Source organism: Pelodiscus sinensis, chromosome 26 (genome assembly GCF_049634645.1).
Source record: "Pelodiscus sinensis isolate JC-2024 chromosome 26, ASM4963464v1, whole genome shotgun sequence".
Classification (NCBI taxonomy): domain Eukaryota; kingdom Metazoa; phylum Chordata; order Testudines; family Trionychidae; genus Pelodiscus; species Pelodiscus sinensis.
Genome location: NC_134736.1, coordinates 13,515,441 through 13,531,688, shown reverse-complemented (window position 1 = coordinate 13,531,688; position 16,248 = coordinate 13,515,441). Strand labels below are relative to the sequence as shown.

Sequence of the window (16,248 nt, the reverse complement as noted above, 5' to 3'; positions counted from 1 at the left end):
AAAGACACCTCTCATTCTAAGCAGGGTTGTCATTTTCTGTACTACCAGGGGCAACTTGAACACAGTGTACAGTTCTGAAAGAGAGATGGTGACCTGGTCCTTGTGTGAATATGCACCAGGCTCAGAATGGGCAAGATTTCCCTCACTTGCTTTGTATGCCCTGAGCAGCTGCAAGCCTCCTGATCTGGTATTCTGAGAACCCTGAGCACCCTATGAGGAAACCGTGTCCCCAGGGCTGGGAAGAAACAGGGCTCTCCAAGGAGCAGTTAGTGGCTACACTTCCCAAGAGCCGCTGTTGGCTTATCTCTGGGATCCATAATGCCCAAGTTCAGAGCTGACCTGTGTGTGTGTGTGGGAGGGAGGGGGTGTAAATAGAAATGGCACATCGCGCTCCTGCACAGCAACCCGACATTCCTGAGCACCAAGCCGGCTGGAAGCGTTGGGGGGTTTGCAGCACTCGGGGGAGGCCGTTTGAAGGGCTGGGAGCGGCCGCTGGAAATGCCAGTGAGGCTGCAGGCTGGGAACTGTGCGGCGGATGCCGGGGCCACGCGCCGGAGCCCCGGGCTGCACTAGCCGCGCAGGAGGAGGGACGGTGCCTGCACGGCCGGGCTGCTGCGCGTGCAGCCCGGGGTGAGCCTCGCCCTGCGCCTGCGCGTGGCAGGCGTCTCTCTCTCTCTCTCTCTCTCTCTCCCCCCCCCCCCTCCGCCCGCCCGGCCGCGGTGCATTGTGGGACACAAACAAAGTGCCCGGCCAGGCAGGAGCGCGGAGCTCGAGCGCCTGGGCCCCGCGTGCCCTGCCCCCCCCCGGACAGGCCGCGCGCGCCGCCCCCCCCGCCGCCATGGCCCCGCGCGGGCCCAGATAGGGGCTCGGCCTCCGCGCGGCCCGGGGCCGGGCCCAGCGACTGCAGGTAACAGAGCCGGGCCCCGCCCCCCGAGAGCGCCCCCCCCGCCCTGCGCCCCCCCCCAGAGCGCCCCCCCGAGAACGGCCCCCCCCCGCCCTGCGCCCCCCCCCAGAGCGTCCCCCCGAGAACGGCCCCCCCCGCCCTGCGCCCCCCCGCGAGAGCGCCCCCCCCGCCCTGCGCCCCCCCCGCGAGAGCGCCCCCCCGCGAGAGCGCCCCCCTGAGAGCGACCCCCCGCCCTGCGCCCCCCCCCCGCGAGCGCGCCCCCCCCCCCGCGAGCGACACCCCCCGCGAGAGCGACCCCCCCATAGCCCTGTGCTCCCTAGGGTGCGACCCCCCCCCAGCGTGCGTGCGATCCCCCTGCGATCCTCCCAGGCTGCGCGCACACACCCCGCGAGAGCAGCCCCCCTGTGCCCAGCCCTGGCATCTCCCCCCCCCACAGCTCTGAGGGTGTGACACCCCGCCCCCCCGTGAGTGCAGCCCCCCCGGCACCCTACCCCCAAGAACTCCTCTAATCTCCCAGTTCGGGGCATTAGCCATCCCCAAATAACTTCTGTTCTACTGGCACTCGTCCCCAAGTGCCACTTGCATCACGCCCCTGTATAGCAGCCCCCCAAGTGCCACTCCTCCATGCACCCCTGAGAACACCCCTCCCATGTTCCCCCAGGTACTGGCCACCCAGTGGCTCCTTACTTTCCTAAACACTATCCCTCAGCGTCCCTCCTGGATTCTCCCCTCCCCCCCACGCACCCCAGAGCCCCCTTCTCCCCTGGGATTTTACTCCCACAGTCGACCTGATGCCTCCTATCTCTACTCTAGAGGCTATCCTCTTCTCTCTGTCTCCAGACCTTGCCTCCTTCCCATCCTGCCTGGCATTTATTACCCCCAACACACATGCTCTATAGGTGTTCTCCCCCCATCCTTCCTCTTCAGGACACGCAGCCTACTCCCCTCTCCTGAAGCATAGCACTTCTTCTTCCCCATTCATCCACACACACCCTCCCCCCACATCTACCCTTTTCCACAGTGCTTGAGACCTCCCTATTTCCTCTGTTCCAAACCCTGGTCTGGTCTCTTGTTTTCTTCCCCTTTCCCCAGCCTTCCTGTTCCCATCATCCCTTCACCTGGCATCTACCTATCCCTCTCCTCCCGTTGGTTGGTGGGGATTCGTTTCCACCCTTCCCCAAGGGTGACTGCTACTCCCATCCCAGGAGGTTGCTCCTCACAGCCAATAGGGGTTGGTAGCTGTCTCTGGCAACAGCTTTGCATTATTTGCCTGTTATGTGTCATACACACTTGTGGTGCCTCAAAATGACACATTGAGCTTAGGTGATCCCAGCATGGCAGGATGTGCACACTCACAGGATAGTCTGTTAGAGAGAGGCAGAGAGAGCCCAGCACACAGAGCTGGCCCACAGTTTTTGCACCAGCTTATATGTAGGTGCTTAGAAAGTAATATAGTTTAAAAAGTGATACAATTATATCAGTACAGGTATTTATATTGGTATAACTTGTTCTCTCATTCTGATATAAATACTGTCCATAGGGATATAACTGACCACAGTAAGGGGTTACAGCAATTTAACAATCTTCATTTCTATTCCCATATTTTAGATTGGTGGAAAAACTGCATGTAGGTAATCCCTTACTAGACGGATTTCCACTCCCATGCTGATTCTCCCCAAGTGGGAAATGCACAGAGGATACAATAGAGAGAATTTTTGTTTCTTTGGCATGTTGGTGATTTCCCTAATTTGCTTACTGAACTTGACACAGAAGTTCCGGTTTACAAAGAGAGAGAATGTCCCTTGCATGAGTTTTATAGATGCTCTATGAGAATAATCAGTTAATACTCCTCTATACTCTTGTCACACAAGATGAAAATGAAAGAATTTGTGAAAAGAGCTCCATGCATCGTGTGTTGCCACAAGAGGTTGAATCACATACTGTGGCTCGTTTTGAGGGTAATTTTGTGGCATGTGTAATGTGTGCTAAGATAAAGGTCCGGTCAGATGTTTGTTAGATGGGTCAGAAAATTTTTTGACTCACTTTCTACTATGTAGAGCATTTCACACAGCCAAATCCATTTGTGGGAATCTTGGCAATCTTCTGAATCTTCAGTATTGCCAGGGATAAAATATCTGATCCAGTATGACACATCCTGTGAATATTTTGGTTAAGGAGTTTTTTTTCCCTTTGGTATCTTCTTATGAACAGCCTTTGCTGTATGATGTCCCTATTACACAATTAATAATAGACGTTACTGCTGTGTCTGTTCTGTTAATAGATTGTGTAGTTGGTGAAAAAGAGGGCTTTGGGACTATTTCTCCTCATACTGATATTTTTGACATTGTGCTGTCCAGTAGCATCTTTGCTGTGTGTTCTTAGTAAATCAGATTAATTCTGTAACAATCCATGAGTGTTTCATTATATGCTAATTCAGCTGTTGAGAAGTCCTGGTAGTAAATAAAAAATTAAATCTATTAACCCTTTCAAATGAAAAAATAGAAAATGGGAGCAATTATAGTAAAACAGTGGTATACAAGAATTGTATGTAAACCAAAGAATTCAGTCTCGGGGTGCAAAAAGGAAGCGCTGAGAGAACTTGTATTCTGGGCTATAAAGGAAATGGCATGTTTTTAAAGACTGGTTTTGATGAGAGAACTACAGTACTGGAATCAAAGGGGGATGCTTGCAAGTCTCAGATGAGGAAGAACCAGCCTTTTAAGTAATGGTGATGGATTCAATTAATGAGCCTCAATTATAATCCATGACCTTGAATGACCAAAAATAAGCATTTTGTGAGTGTCTGTGGCTTTTTTACAAATTTTAGACCTTTCCTTTTTTCTTTTAAAGCATTGTAGCTTTTAGATTATCTTTGAAACCCATCAGGTGTGTAGCAAACCTTTTTCTGAAAAATGGCTTAGAGTATTTATTCATCACAATATATTGAGACTTATTTTTGTTAGCTTTCCTGCTATGCTAAATGGTGTATAATGTGTTTGTTAGAAATATTTGTGGTATCCCTCATCCTAGTACCTGGACTTGGAGTAAAGCAAAAAAATGTCCCTGCACAAGTAGCTAATTGCTCTACACATCCTCACACATCACAACTTCAAAAGGTCAGGCATGAAAGAAATTGACAATAGACTGATGGGGTGGTGGGATTCCAAACTAATTGTTATCGAACAGCTGTGATGCTTAATACTTTCTGAACATGACCATGAAGTGACATATTTCTGTCTTGTCCATTGCAAGAAGTTATCCTAAATAATGCAGCCTTTGCAGTCAGCCTGACTTGAAGCATTAAAGTTTTCAGAGTTTTTAAAGCGCATACAGATTTTTAAATGAAATGATGTAGTTGAACTGTGCTTTTACAGTCTACATTACTTTAAATGTTAGTGTAATTTGTATTTTAAAGGGACAGCATCTTAAAAATAACTTATTTCTCTGAATTTTTTTTATCAGTATCATGTAAAATTGGGAGGAAGACAGTGAGGTTGGCTTGCTTTCTAATGTCACTTCAGTTCTGTCAAGCATAAGTAATTCGACAATTATATTTGGAAATAACGAAATGTTTTTTTAAAAACATATACTCTTTTGAATATGAATGGAGTTGAAACCTCTGTGCATCAGAGACTTTTTTAAAGGTATTTAGGCTATGCCAAGTGTAGCCTAAATTCCATCAGTCAGGTTTTGCTAAGTGCCTGAATCACTTCTGAAAAATATTTTGGCTCCTAAATCAGTTATAGATTGTGATGCAGAGCACAGCAGTTCTTAAATACATTTAAAAATCTGGGCTTTGTTCCTGACTCAACTCCATGGGAGTCCACTCTTTAACTTCTTATTCCAAAATAATAGAATGTATGTCTACGTAGCAAGCCTTTATTTTGAAATAGTGGTGAGCTGGAGGATTTCTTTACTCCGACTCATGGTAATCATTTCACAAGGAGTAAGGGTGTTCTTCCTTCAACTTCCTGCTGTGTAGACAGCACCAGAAGCAAATTAAGCTGTTTCAACTTAAGCTACACAATTGCCATAGCTGAAGTTGTGTAGCTTAATTTGACGTTAGCCCTGCTGTGTATGTTCCGTAAAATTGTTACTCATAATGAGCTCATAGAAAACAAATGCTTAGTGCTGCCAGGTCACAAGAGCATAAAAGTGGACCAGTTTTCAGTCGACCACTGAAAAGATGTACATTACATTACAAAAATGTAAATGGCTTTCATACCAGTAGAGAAAACAGCACAAAATAATTCTGAAGGTTTAACAGCATTCCTTCTTCCAGGTAATCAGAACGGAAGAGAGAGCCTCTTAAACTATATTGTGTTTACAGTCAGATTGTTTGTAATGTGTATTAGAAAGAAAAGTCTGCTTGAGCTAAATCGTGAGTTTTATTTAAATTTAAATAAATCAAATTGTGCAGATGAAAAGTTAAAATACCTATTCCATTGTTCACAGAAGACTGTTTCATTCATTTTATTCCAGAGGAATGAATAAAGGCAAGCTCTCTAAAGCACAAACATCTTACTAAATGGATTTTTTTTTCTCTGATAGCGTATCTGTATTGACAGTGTAATTACTGAGTACAATGTCTTGCATGCAGAAGTGCAACTTCCATTCATTTGTATTAAGAGCAGTTTTAGTGGAAAGTTTGTGGATATTGAAGAAGATTTCAGGCTGCTAAACTTGTCTGATGATGGCACTTATGAAGTAGATGGCATATTATCTAGCATATTATATATCTGGATATTATATATAGAAATAGCTTTACAGGAAGACTTCTTAAAATGACTGGGGCTTTTGCCAGGAGCAAGTCTTTTGGGAAACATTCTTGATAGCATTGAAGTAATGTACCTCAGGGGACTAGAGGGCTCAAAGATGGTAATGGGCTCCATACAGGCTTTTTTTTTCCCCTGCTAGGTATCGGGTTTCAGTCCAGCCCATATTAGTAACGGCAGAGAAGTTGTTGATGGTGTATGACTTTTAAGTGTTTATTATATTTACATAGTAACTTATTCTTTATAGCACTTTGCAAAGGTTTAGAAGAAAATCAGGGTCCTTTCAGTGATACAGAATCCAACTTCTAATGTGTAAGTACCGATGTCACAATAAAAGCACACTAATTGGCAAGTTTAGTAGCAATGTCAGAGAAGCCTAGGACTGAATGGCCATGGGGAGACTGACTGTCATCTTATCCATTGAGAGGGTACTTCCAGGCTCAGTCACACAAGGCAGAAGTGTGGCAAACTTGGTGTTGCTTTTTCTTCTACTTTGCCTATGCTGACAAACCAGAGCACTCTTTGCTTTCCAGTGCCAAGGACAGAGTTCCTCCTAGGCATTTTGCTTTGTTCAGGTAACTGGTTCATTAAGTGAAACAAAAAGAAACTCCTACTGAAACAGAACTGTGTTCCAGTCCATGCTGTCTGGTCTGTATATTGAGCAGCTGATTCCTGTTCTCTTGTTTAGGATTTTGCATGTGTGACTTGGCCTCTCTCCTTGAGCCCTAGCACAAATATATTTTGTTTCTTATTACTGCTGATTTCTCTTTAACTTTGGTATTAATATGTCTGTGTGCATTAGTGGGTGAGAAGGATACATTTTAGGGATGTCAACATGTAGTTGACTACGTGATAGACTGATTGGCTTATTGGTTAATCTTGACAGTTAAATGCACTTCCCCCTCCCTTTGCTGCCTCTGTATCAGAGGCAGCAGGTGGGAAGCAGCGGGAGCTAATGCCCAGGAGGAGCTGGGTTTAATCAGGATCCCAACAAGCACTGGATCCACCTGTTTTCCCACTCACATGCCCCCACCTGCATTGTGGCCTCTGATAGAGACAACAGCACGGAGGGTGAGGGAGCAGGCTGGTGCTCATACGAGTGGGAAGCCAGTTTTCTAGCAGGCTCTTTGCATGTTCCACCTTTGCAGACCCTTTGCCCCTTCACCTCCCCCTCCCTTGCTGCATCCTACAGAAGCAGCGAGATGAGGCAGGCAGGAGCCAGTGCTGGGGGAAGCTGGCTTAAAAGCTGGTTTCCCCCCAGCACCAGCTCCATAGTGCTACCTATCCCCGCCTGCACTGCTGCCAATTAGAGGCAGCAGCATGGGGAGGAGCGGAGGGGCTAGGGGAGGCTGCCATGAGGCAGGCTGTGTCCACAGCGGTCCAGGCTCCCCGTGGATGGAGTCTGGTCCGCAGCAGCAGCCACTGTCTGCAGGGGGTCTGAGCTCCATTCTTCTTCAAAGTTCATTTAAAAACCCAATCATGGTAGGTCACACTTTTTCATTCAATATGGTATAACTTTTTCCCAGTAACCTGGTATGGAAGTTACAGAAGGAGAGTTATCAATTGTTATAAAAGAAAATTTGTTTATAAGTGAGCTTTGTATGAAGAAGGTATGTCAAACCAATCCTACCTATCACAATTGTTATTGTATATGTCGTATATCGCTGTAAAATTATGGGATAGATTGTCAGAGTTTTGGGTGACAGGAATGAAGTCAGAGACCGGAATGGGGGAGAATTCCGGTTCTACAGTTCTATAGTTTCAGGATCTTTAAGGAACCCGCTGAAGAAGCGAGGCTCTGTTTTCTTAGAAGTGAAGAAGGAATTGATTTTTCAAAGTGTAACTTCCACCTTTCTCTCATAGAACTTCTATTACCTTGTTTGCAAACCAAGGGGATGTGACTTTTTTTTTTTTTTTTTTTGCAAATAGAGGTTTCAGGTTGGATTGATTTGAATAAGTGAGATTCTACTGAATTTGGTAGTTGCATATGATTTGTTTAAGTGGGACAGAACTTTTGTTCTATAAGTAGACATCTTTTAAAATTTAAACATATGCAAGCATTCGCAAGGTTTTTTTTTTTTTAATTTCTCCTCTGAGCTTAAATACTAGTGTTTGTATAAATCGTTGTGAGCAGTACTATAATTGTCTGTTGGCATGTAAATAAGCACATTAAGCCTCCCACTTTGCTTCAGTTTTCCTTTACACAAATAACTTTTTAAATTGGGGTAGAGTTTACTCAGGTACATTTGAATTTTTATACTAGTTATTCTTGTGGCGCTTCTAAAATTAGCTCTTTGAAAGTTTTTATAGCTTCAGTACGTGGTGACTTCCATGTAATAGGTGCCAGAGGTTAATATCATTACTCACAATGGCTTGTTGTACCATAAGAAGTTCAAGTATTTATTTTGTTATTTTATTTTTTGCTTCATTCTATTTGCAAATTGCTATTGCAGGACTCATTTTTAATACCATCTTCAGGTTTCAGATGGTGCTGTGAACAGTGCATTATTTGCTATAAGAGTGTAGTGGAGATAGGGAGAGTGGGTGGGCACAAAGATCAAACTTTGATCCTAATAACTCTGTTGTAATTGTTTCTGATCATGATCTAGGGATTACTTAGTATTATTTGTGTTCAGATAATTGACAAGCTTATATGAGAGATAAGTTCTACATCTAGAAAAAATTGGGCAGATTTGTTTTACATGCCAGTCTTGTGTAGTGCCCTTCAAAAGCACAATTATCAACTTAATGTGGTCCAGACATAAATGCAAGCTTTTAAATCAAACCCAAGCCCAAAGACGAACTGGCTTCACCGATTCATAAATAACAAAGAGTAAATTGTGTATTATTAGGTGATTATAGTAAATGTTTACATGTTTTTAATGGGTGCGGTCCCTTTAAGTGCTTTGAGACCAAGTGAAACAATTCTGTTTTTAATTCATATTCTGGTAGGTCAGCAACTACACTTTGCATGTTACTGTTTTTGTGCAAGAATTGCAGAGCCATGAAACTTTGCTAGTTATTTGATGGAGAGTCAACTGGTTCCCTCACGTAGCAAATTTTTAAATGCAAGTTGCAGTTTATTTTACCGCAGTTACCAAATTCATTATAAAATAAGACTTTTAATCAGTTACTGTTCAGATACTGTTAGGATCTCAAATTACACTACTTCTTTAAAAATTGCTTAGCTACTGTTCTAAATAGCAAAAGTGAGATTGCTGTCCTTATTAGGGGTATGAATGTCTTACCAGTTGCCTGGTGAAGCTTACCAGTTAAGGTTTACTGGTGGGGACTGGAGCAGCTCCCTGCCTGTTGCGGATGCCCTGGCCTGCTGCAGGCAGGGGTGGAAAAGTCTCTGGCTCTGGTGGTCCTGGATGTCCCGCAGGCAGGGGCTGTTCTGACTGGGCTGGAGGTGGGCGGGCTGTCCTAACCAGACTTGAGTGACCTTTCCTCTCACCCTCCCCTTTAATCAGTTAACCATTTAAACAGTATGTTTAACAAGTTAACCAATGAAATGGGATTTTATATCCCTAGTCCTGATTGAGTTTCCCATTGAGTTTGACAGTGAGCTACAGTTACTTATTGTGGGTCCTAAGAGGGGACGAAAAACCAACTTTGGACTTGCATCCCCATCCACAAGCGCCAGAGGGAAGACAATTGTAGATGAAAGTGTGCTGCTTTCAGCATTATGCCTCTCTTCTTGGTTGCAGCAGTTGTGAGCTGTCAATCTTTCTGATGTAGAGGTGCTGCCTATCACTTTTGACATATGTTAAGTGTTCTTGGGTGTTAAGATCAACATTGCAAGACTGCAGATTGTGTTCAGTTCTGCCTATAAGATAGCCTTTGTTGTTCTGCTGTCAGACATACAGAGTACATGATCACACCATCTCATCTAAATTCTCACTCTAAAAACTTCAATGCCTGGGAAGTTGCAGCACTCAAGCATTTGATGTTTGGAAACAGATTTTGCCAGATTACTATAACTGAAAGATTAAAGGCGAAAACATGTATTCAGTTTGTTTACTCAGATTACACAGCTGTCAAATACATTTCTACTGTTCTCCTGTATATCAAAGTGCATTTTCTTTGGCCTCCTTTACACAAGGAGATACTCTGAAACAACAGAATTTAACACATTTATAAACGTGCTTGATGGTTGTGGTCAGGTATTTGGGGAGGTTAGGAAAACGGGTTAAAACATTTTTAAACAACCTATTTTCCTAGTCTAGATATCGCCTTACTGAAAAAGATTATAACAGTTGTTGATAGTGGGTCAAGTAAATTCCCCATGAAAGAAGTGCTGGGTCATAAGACCGCTTACAGGCCATACCCCAGGACCCATTCTTTATTTTGGCAATACAACTTCTGGAAGGCAACATGTTACATCTAAAGGTTGTTTTTCAAGTAGTGCTTGGTAATATTCTGCATCAGTGGTGGGAAGCCTGCGGGCCATATGCAGCCCATTGGGATTCCGTGTATGGTCTGCAAGATATTTTGTTTACTGTTACTCGCAGAGTTGCCAGATTCTACTGATTTCTGTCCGCATAGGTTTTTCCTGCTGGTATTACTTAAGTGACACTCACATAAAGCAAGGGTATATAACATCCAGTGCATGCCGACTACACACAGCATTGAGTGTAGAAGCCAGGCACTCCCTCTTCATGCATAGTGCTGCTATGGTTCAGTTGTTAACCCCACAAATTTTAGGTACGCAAACATAGTTAGCAAGACTACTATGTCCTAGAACAGTGGTCACCAACCAGCAGATTGGGATCTGCTGGTAGATCTTGGAGCCTCTGGCAGGTGATCCTGACTGGTTTGGCCAAGAGGCTATCAAGTGCAAATACTTGAGCTGCCCCTATCGCTGCACACCTTCTGCTCTATGCCTCGGAGATGCCCCTCACCCGGGGACCCTCCTACTTTCTGGGCAGGGGAGGGAGAAGAGGGGTGCTGATGTCAAGATGCCCCCTCCCACTCTGTATCCTATCTCCATAAAGCACAGAGGGGGTGCGAAACAGGACTTGGGATGGAGTTTGCTGACTGCTTTAGAGAGTGGGCCAGGGCAGGAGTGAGGCTGCATTAGCCCCACTGCATCACCAACCAGGAGCCACCTGAGGTAAGCAGTGCCCAGCTGGAGCCCACATCCTGAACTCCTACCCCACTCATGACCCCCGTCCTGCACATTAAGCCCCGAGCACCCCTGCATCCAAACAGTCCCAGAGGCTGCACCTAGAACACCACCTACATCCCAACTGCCTGTTACAAGTGCAGCTTTGCCCCTCTCACACTACGGATCCCTTAATCCAAGAGCCTGCACCCCAATCCTCTGCCCCAGTCTGGTGAAAGTGAATGAGGATGAGGGAGGGTAGAGCAAGCAGGGGTGGGGCCTCAGAAGGGGCAGGGCAAGGGTGTTTATATTTGAGGTAGATCTTGGACTGCACTTCAATTCAAAAAGCGATCTCGTGCTAAAAAAGGTTGGAGACCACTGTCCTAGAAGACAATCTTGTGGCTCATTGAAATGGAGGCCACTCATGTGTCCCGCTCACTAACCTAGGTTGCTCATTTGTTATTCTACACTCTGAAAATGCTGAGCAGATACTTGTGCCAGAATTTCAAGGAAGTTGTTGGTAGATAAATAAGTGCATGATTTACGAAGATATGAAATCAAAAATATAGGAATTTCATGGTAGATTTTCTTGCATATAATTAGGAGACAGTAGTAGACTGTTAGACTTGATCAAAAAATTGGGGCTTTTGTATATTTGTCAAAAAAGATTAGTGAGAGCAGTTACATTTTATCTAATGAAGGTTTAAACAAAGTATTCAAATTTCCTCTTGGTTCACCAAGGTGTGACAAGTCTACTATTTGTGCCCCAATATTTGAAATGGATTGAGGAAAATGTTGACCCTCTTTTCCACATTCTAAATGTTACACACTACTTAAATGGAAAACATAGAAATTACTGTGATTGGCTCTTATTAATTTGCAAGTGTTACTTTAGTTTTATATTAAACTATATTAACTCACAATTAAAGAAAAAACCTGCAGTATTATGTGTTGGAAATAAGTTTGCAAAGGATATAGAAATCAAAACAGTATTGTGTATCTTGTAAAACAAAGGCAAATGCTGGGTATTCAGTTGTTAGGAAAACATGCATGTCTTACATAAATCAGTAATTTACGACTGGATAATAGTTCCCACAGAATTCACCCATGCTGAAAAATGTGGTAAATAGGGAATTCTGATAGAATTGTATGTACTGCTCAACAGATGTTGCCCAGATGTTTGCATCTTCCAGTCTGGTTCTGCTGGTCAAGCCACATAATAGTATCAGCAAGGTGCAAACTCACCACCACCTGTTGAATCTCCGTGACTGAACTTCAAAGCCTAACATGGATCACTGAAGTGTTATTAGAAATGACCTTGCATAGAAGAGAAATCTGTCTTTAGTTATTTGGAGGAGTGTTGGGAAGGAGAGAGAGGCGTGGGAGTGTTGCTTTATGATTTATAAAGAATTATTTAAAAAAAGAAACAATCTCCCCCCCACCTCCCCCCACAAAAAAAAAACCTCTTAGAATATCAGATGGGTCTTTCAGCAAAATAAGGAAGTTAAAGGCCTAGACTACACTACACTTTACTGTAAACTAACTTCACACCTTAAATGTTGCTCCCACTGAGATAAATCACCCACTACACCAATTTAACTCCACCTCTGCAAGAGGTGTAGAGCTTAGGTCAACATAATTAAGTTGGCAGTGTCAATGTAGACTTTCCTTTGCTTATATCTACTTGTTGCTGCCTTCCAGAAGCTGTTCCACAGTGTCCCCCGCTGACCATTAAATGGGCAGTTGTTCCTGGTGAGGATGTGCACTGCTGACACACAGAACGTTCATTGTATGGACATGCAAATATGATTCATTTACTTACGCTGACTTCAGAGGTTAAGTTAATTTTGATAAGCAAAAGAGCTTTTTTTTCAATAAGCCTCTGAAGGGGTAGATGCATCCAAGTGCCTTTCTCCCAAAATCATTCAGTAGTTCAAATCTGATGTTAACAAATGCCCTCAGCTACAAAGAACAAATAACCCAAAACAGTGTGGCATAGTCCCATTCTCTCTGTGTGTTTCCAGATGAGTTATTTGATAGCAAACTCACTAGCAAATATTTTTGTAAATGTTAGTCTAGAGCTGGGCTACTCAACATGCGGCCCGTTTGTTTGCGGCCCGCTGTGCAGTTTGGGTTTAAGCGCGCCTCAACATGTGGCACGGGGGTGGGATCCTTTGAATATGACCTCCACTGGGAACATGCTTCAACAGCGAGGTGAGGTGAGCATTGAAAGACTCAAGCGGACACGCTGGCTGTGCAACAGGGTGTCCGCATTTCTGGCCCCAAGGGAGGAGGTGCCAGGAGCATCCAGACTGGCAAATGTGTTGACTAATTCTAGTTAAATAGTTATCCGTTTACTTGAGTTTTAAAAGTTCTGTTCTAGATCAGCTCTCAGTTGCTCCAGTTTCACTTTTGTTCTATAATCTCGGAAGACTTCCAACATAAACAGGGACATGGTAATGGGCTTTTTTTTTTCCAGACCTTCGTGATACATCATAAAGAAGCAAAAAAGGACAAATGTAACTATTTTTCTTTTTAAAATAGCATACAGAACTAGGGATGTGATAACATGTAAACATGTACACATTTAACGGATGAGCCTGGGCTCATGGGTTAACCTTTATAGTTACATGCACTCCCACCGCCCCCACTGTGTCTGTATCAGTATCGGCGGCAGCAGCACGAGGCAGGGAAAAGCTGGCTCCCTGTGCGCACCGACTCCCAGGGACCCATCTCCCCCACGCATGTAAGGGCACGTGTACACTGCAGGGCAAAGTTGAATTAAGATACATAACTTTAGCTACATCAATTGCGTAGCTGAAGTCAAAATAGCTTAATTTGGTGTTTGGCACTGTCTACGCAGCAGGAAGTCAAAGGAAGAGTGTTCTTCCTTCAACTTTCCTTACTTATGAAATGAGGGTTACAGGTGTTAGAGTAAGAAGTCCTCCATCTTGAAATTATTTCAAAATAATGGCTTGCTGTGCAGACACGCAATTTATTTTGAAATAACATCAGTTATTCTGAAATAATGCTGCTATGTAGATGTATCCTAAATGTGTAACTGCTGAAATTTTCAGCAGTTAAACATATTTTAACATCCCTATTCTTAACTAGAGTTAACTTGAATGTTAAACTGTATACTGTATATTGTAGGTCATGTATATTGTGTATGATGAAAATAAATAGGCTTATTAATCTGCATGTTTCTCAAATGAGAACAATACTATTCGCATAGTAAGAATGTTAACTTTAATTTTCCAACTAACTGTGTAACCTTAATATTTTAAATAATATGGCTTTTTGCAATTAATTAAACTGTTACTTGGTGCTGATGAGCTAAGATTTGGAGAAAGTTCGAAGTGGATTGGAAGGTTTGGGATAGTTGTGTGTTAGGTGTAATATTTTATTTATCAGTAAATGTTGGGTTTTTAAAAATATGAATGCTTACACATTAGTGCAAAGTAAATACTGTAAAGCTTTTCTTGGGCTAACTGTTATTTCAAAAAACTTGGTTTTAGATGTGTATAAATTAAATTGACTGCAGTGGAAAAAATTTCTTACTGGCTTCTGGAATTTATCAGACTACTTGCAGTTTTGTGGTTTTTCTGAGCACATGGATTCTTTCTTAATTTTGCCAAAATCCTTGCAGTTACATGTGATGTAATATTTACGTTATATCTGTTGTTTGAAAGAGCAAAAAATTGTACTATAGTTTTGAAATGATTGGGACTAAGGATGTAAGCAACTAGTCGACTACCTGATAGGGGTATGAAGGACTAGTCGACTATCCAATAAGCATTTGCTTATTGGATGGTTGACAAGCTTGTCAACTAGTTGCTTTCCCCCTTCCCCCCCCCAGTTCTGAATCAGAAAGAAGCAGAAAAAGGGAGTGGGGGGGGGGGGGGAAAGAAAGGGATACTTCACAGAGCCTGGGACCAGCTGATCCTGGGTTCCATGTGGTGCTTTCACCTTTAAAGTGTAGCGACAGCCCTAGGGCTGTTTCTATACTTGAAAGGTGGAGACACCCTATCAAATAGTCAATGCAAAATGCAATGCAAAAAGTCGATTAGTCAATTACCCGCAATTTAACATCCCTACTATTTGATAAGCAAATGCTTATTCAGAAGTCTAGTAGGAACTCAACTAGTTGTTCCTTCCTCCCCCCACCTTGCTGCCTCTATCAGAGAGAGGCAGCGGGGGGCACTAGCCAGTGCTAGAGGGAGCCGGCTTAAAAGCCAGTTCCCCCAGCACCATCTCCATGGGGGGCAGAGGAAGCAGAGGGCAGTGGGGAAACAGCGTGAGCGGGGATTGAAACAGTCCGGCTCCTGCCAGTCCAACTGCTGCTCTTCTCCCTTTGAAATGTTTCGAAGGAAGAGGCACAGAGGAAAACCTGCGACAGCCACGGGTAGCTCTTGTACATTTCAAAGGGAGAGCAGCAGTGAGAATCCGCTCCAATCCCCAGCTCTTGTACATTTCAAATGGAGAGGCGCAGGAGGATGGCAAGCACCCCCACCTATCGATTAATCAATGGAAATTCCATCAATTGCTCATTAGCTGATTAATTGAAATTTAACATCTCTAATTCGGACTATAGTTTTTCTTATTTTGAAGGCTGAAATTCGTGCTATTAGTACCAGCAAGATTTCTGACGGAGTCTAATGAAAATGAGACAGTTGAACATTTCTGACTCTTCTCCCTTTCATCCTAGGAATTTTTACTTGAGAATAGAGATAACAGCTAGTCTTCATCAGAACAGAGTTTGAACCAAACAGATTTGGCAGCAGTGTTTGGCTGTAATTGCAACCTAGTTTAAAATTGGAGCAATTTAATGAAAGGAGAAGTGACAAAGTTGGCGTACCTAAAATGTGATCTTCCTTGAAACTTGTTTTAGATCTTTCCATAGACTAGAAGCTATAGTTGTATTTAATACCATGTGTTCCCTCTAGTAGTATTCTAGCACAACATGCTTCCAAACACAAATCACTGAAGTGTCCAGTTCACACTTGAAATTGTTCTACACATACTGGAGTTTGTGGTAGGGTTGACTATGACCATGGCCATTCATGTCTGCTCTATTGTGCAACTGTCCATGTGGATGGAGACTGATTTTGTGTTACAACTTACAAGTCAGATTATTCTTCCTTAGGCCCTTTGCACTGCAGGAGTGACCTCTTTGGCCAAGTAGCTAACTTTCATTGTTCAGGGGTCCATGAGGCGAGAAACTAGCTACTTGTTTAAATCTCCTTGACTAGTCACATACATTCCCGTTGTAGACTGATTCCACAGCAACAAACTTCTTTTGGCAACTCATCAGCAAACTGCTTCATGCTTCATCTGTAAATTAGTTACCTACCTACTGTAAAACTATAATACTTGGCATCTAGCGACCCGCAATGCTTCGAGCATGTCAGTTATGGGCATTGTAATTATGGCTGTCTTCTGGGCCAAGGCACCAGCAGTGC

At 43.5% G+C, this 16,248-nt stretch overlaps 1 protein-coding gene across 4 annotated transcripts in view; it reads left to right on the top strand.

Moving 5' to 3' along the window:
- Window positions 1–724: 724 nt before the first annotated feature.
- The window catches only part of ZBTB44 (zinc finger and BTB domain containing 44), a 54,720-nt gene continuing 39,196 nt past the window's right edge, over window positions 725–16,248 (top strand). For 3 of the 4 annotated variants that reach the window (XM_075909637.1, XM_075909635.1, XM_075909636.1), the window contains exon 1: window positions 727–907. The gene's annotated coding sequence lies outside the window, so the exon portion shown is untranslated. Of the gene's footprint in view, window positions 908–16,248 lie in introns of all 4 variants that reach the window. The other variant, XM_075909638.1, reaches the window with a different exon arrangement.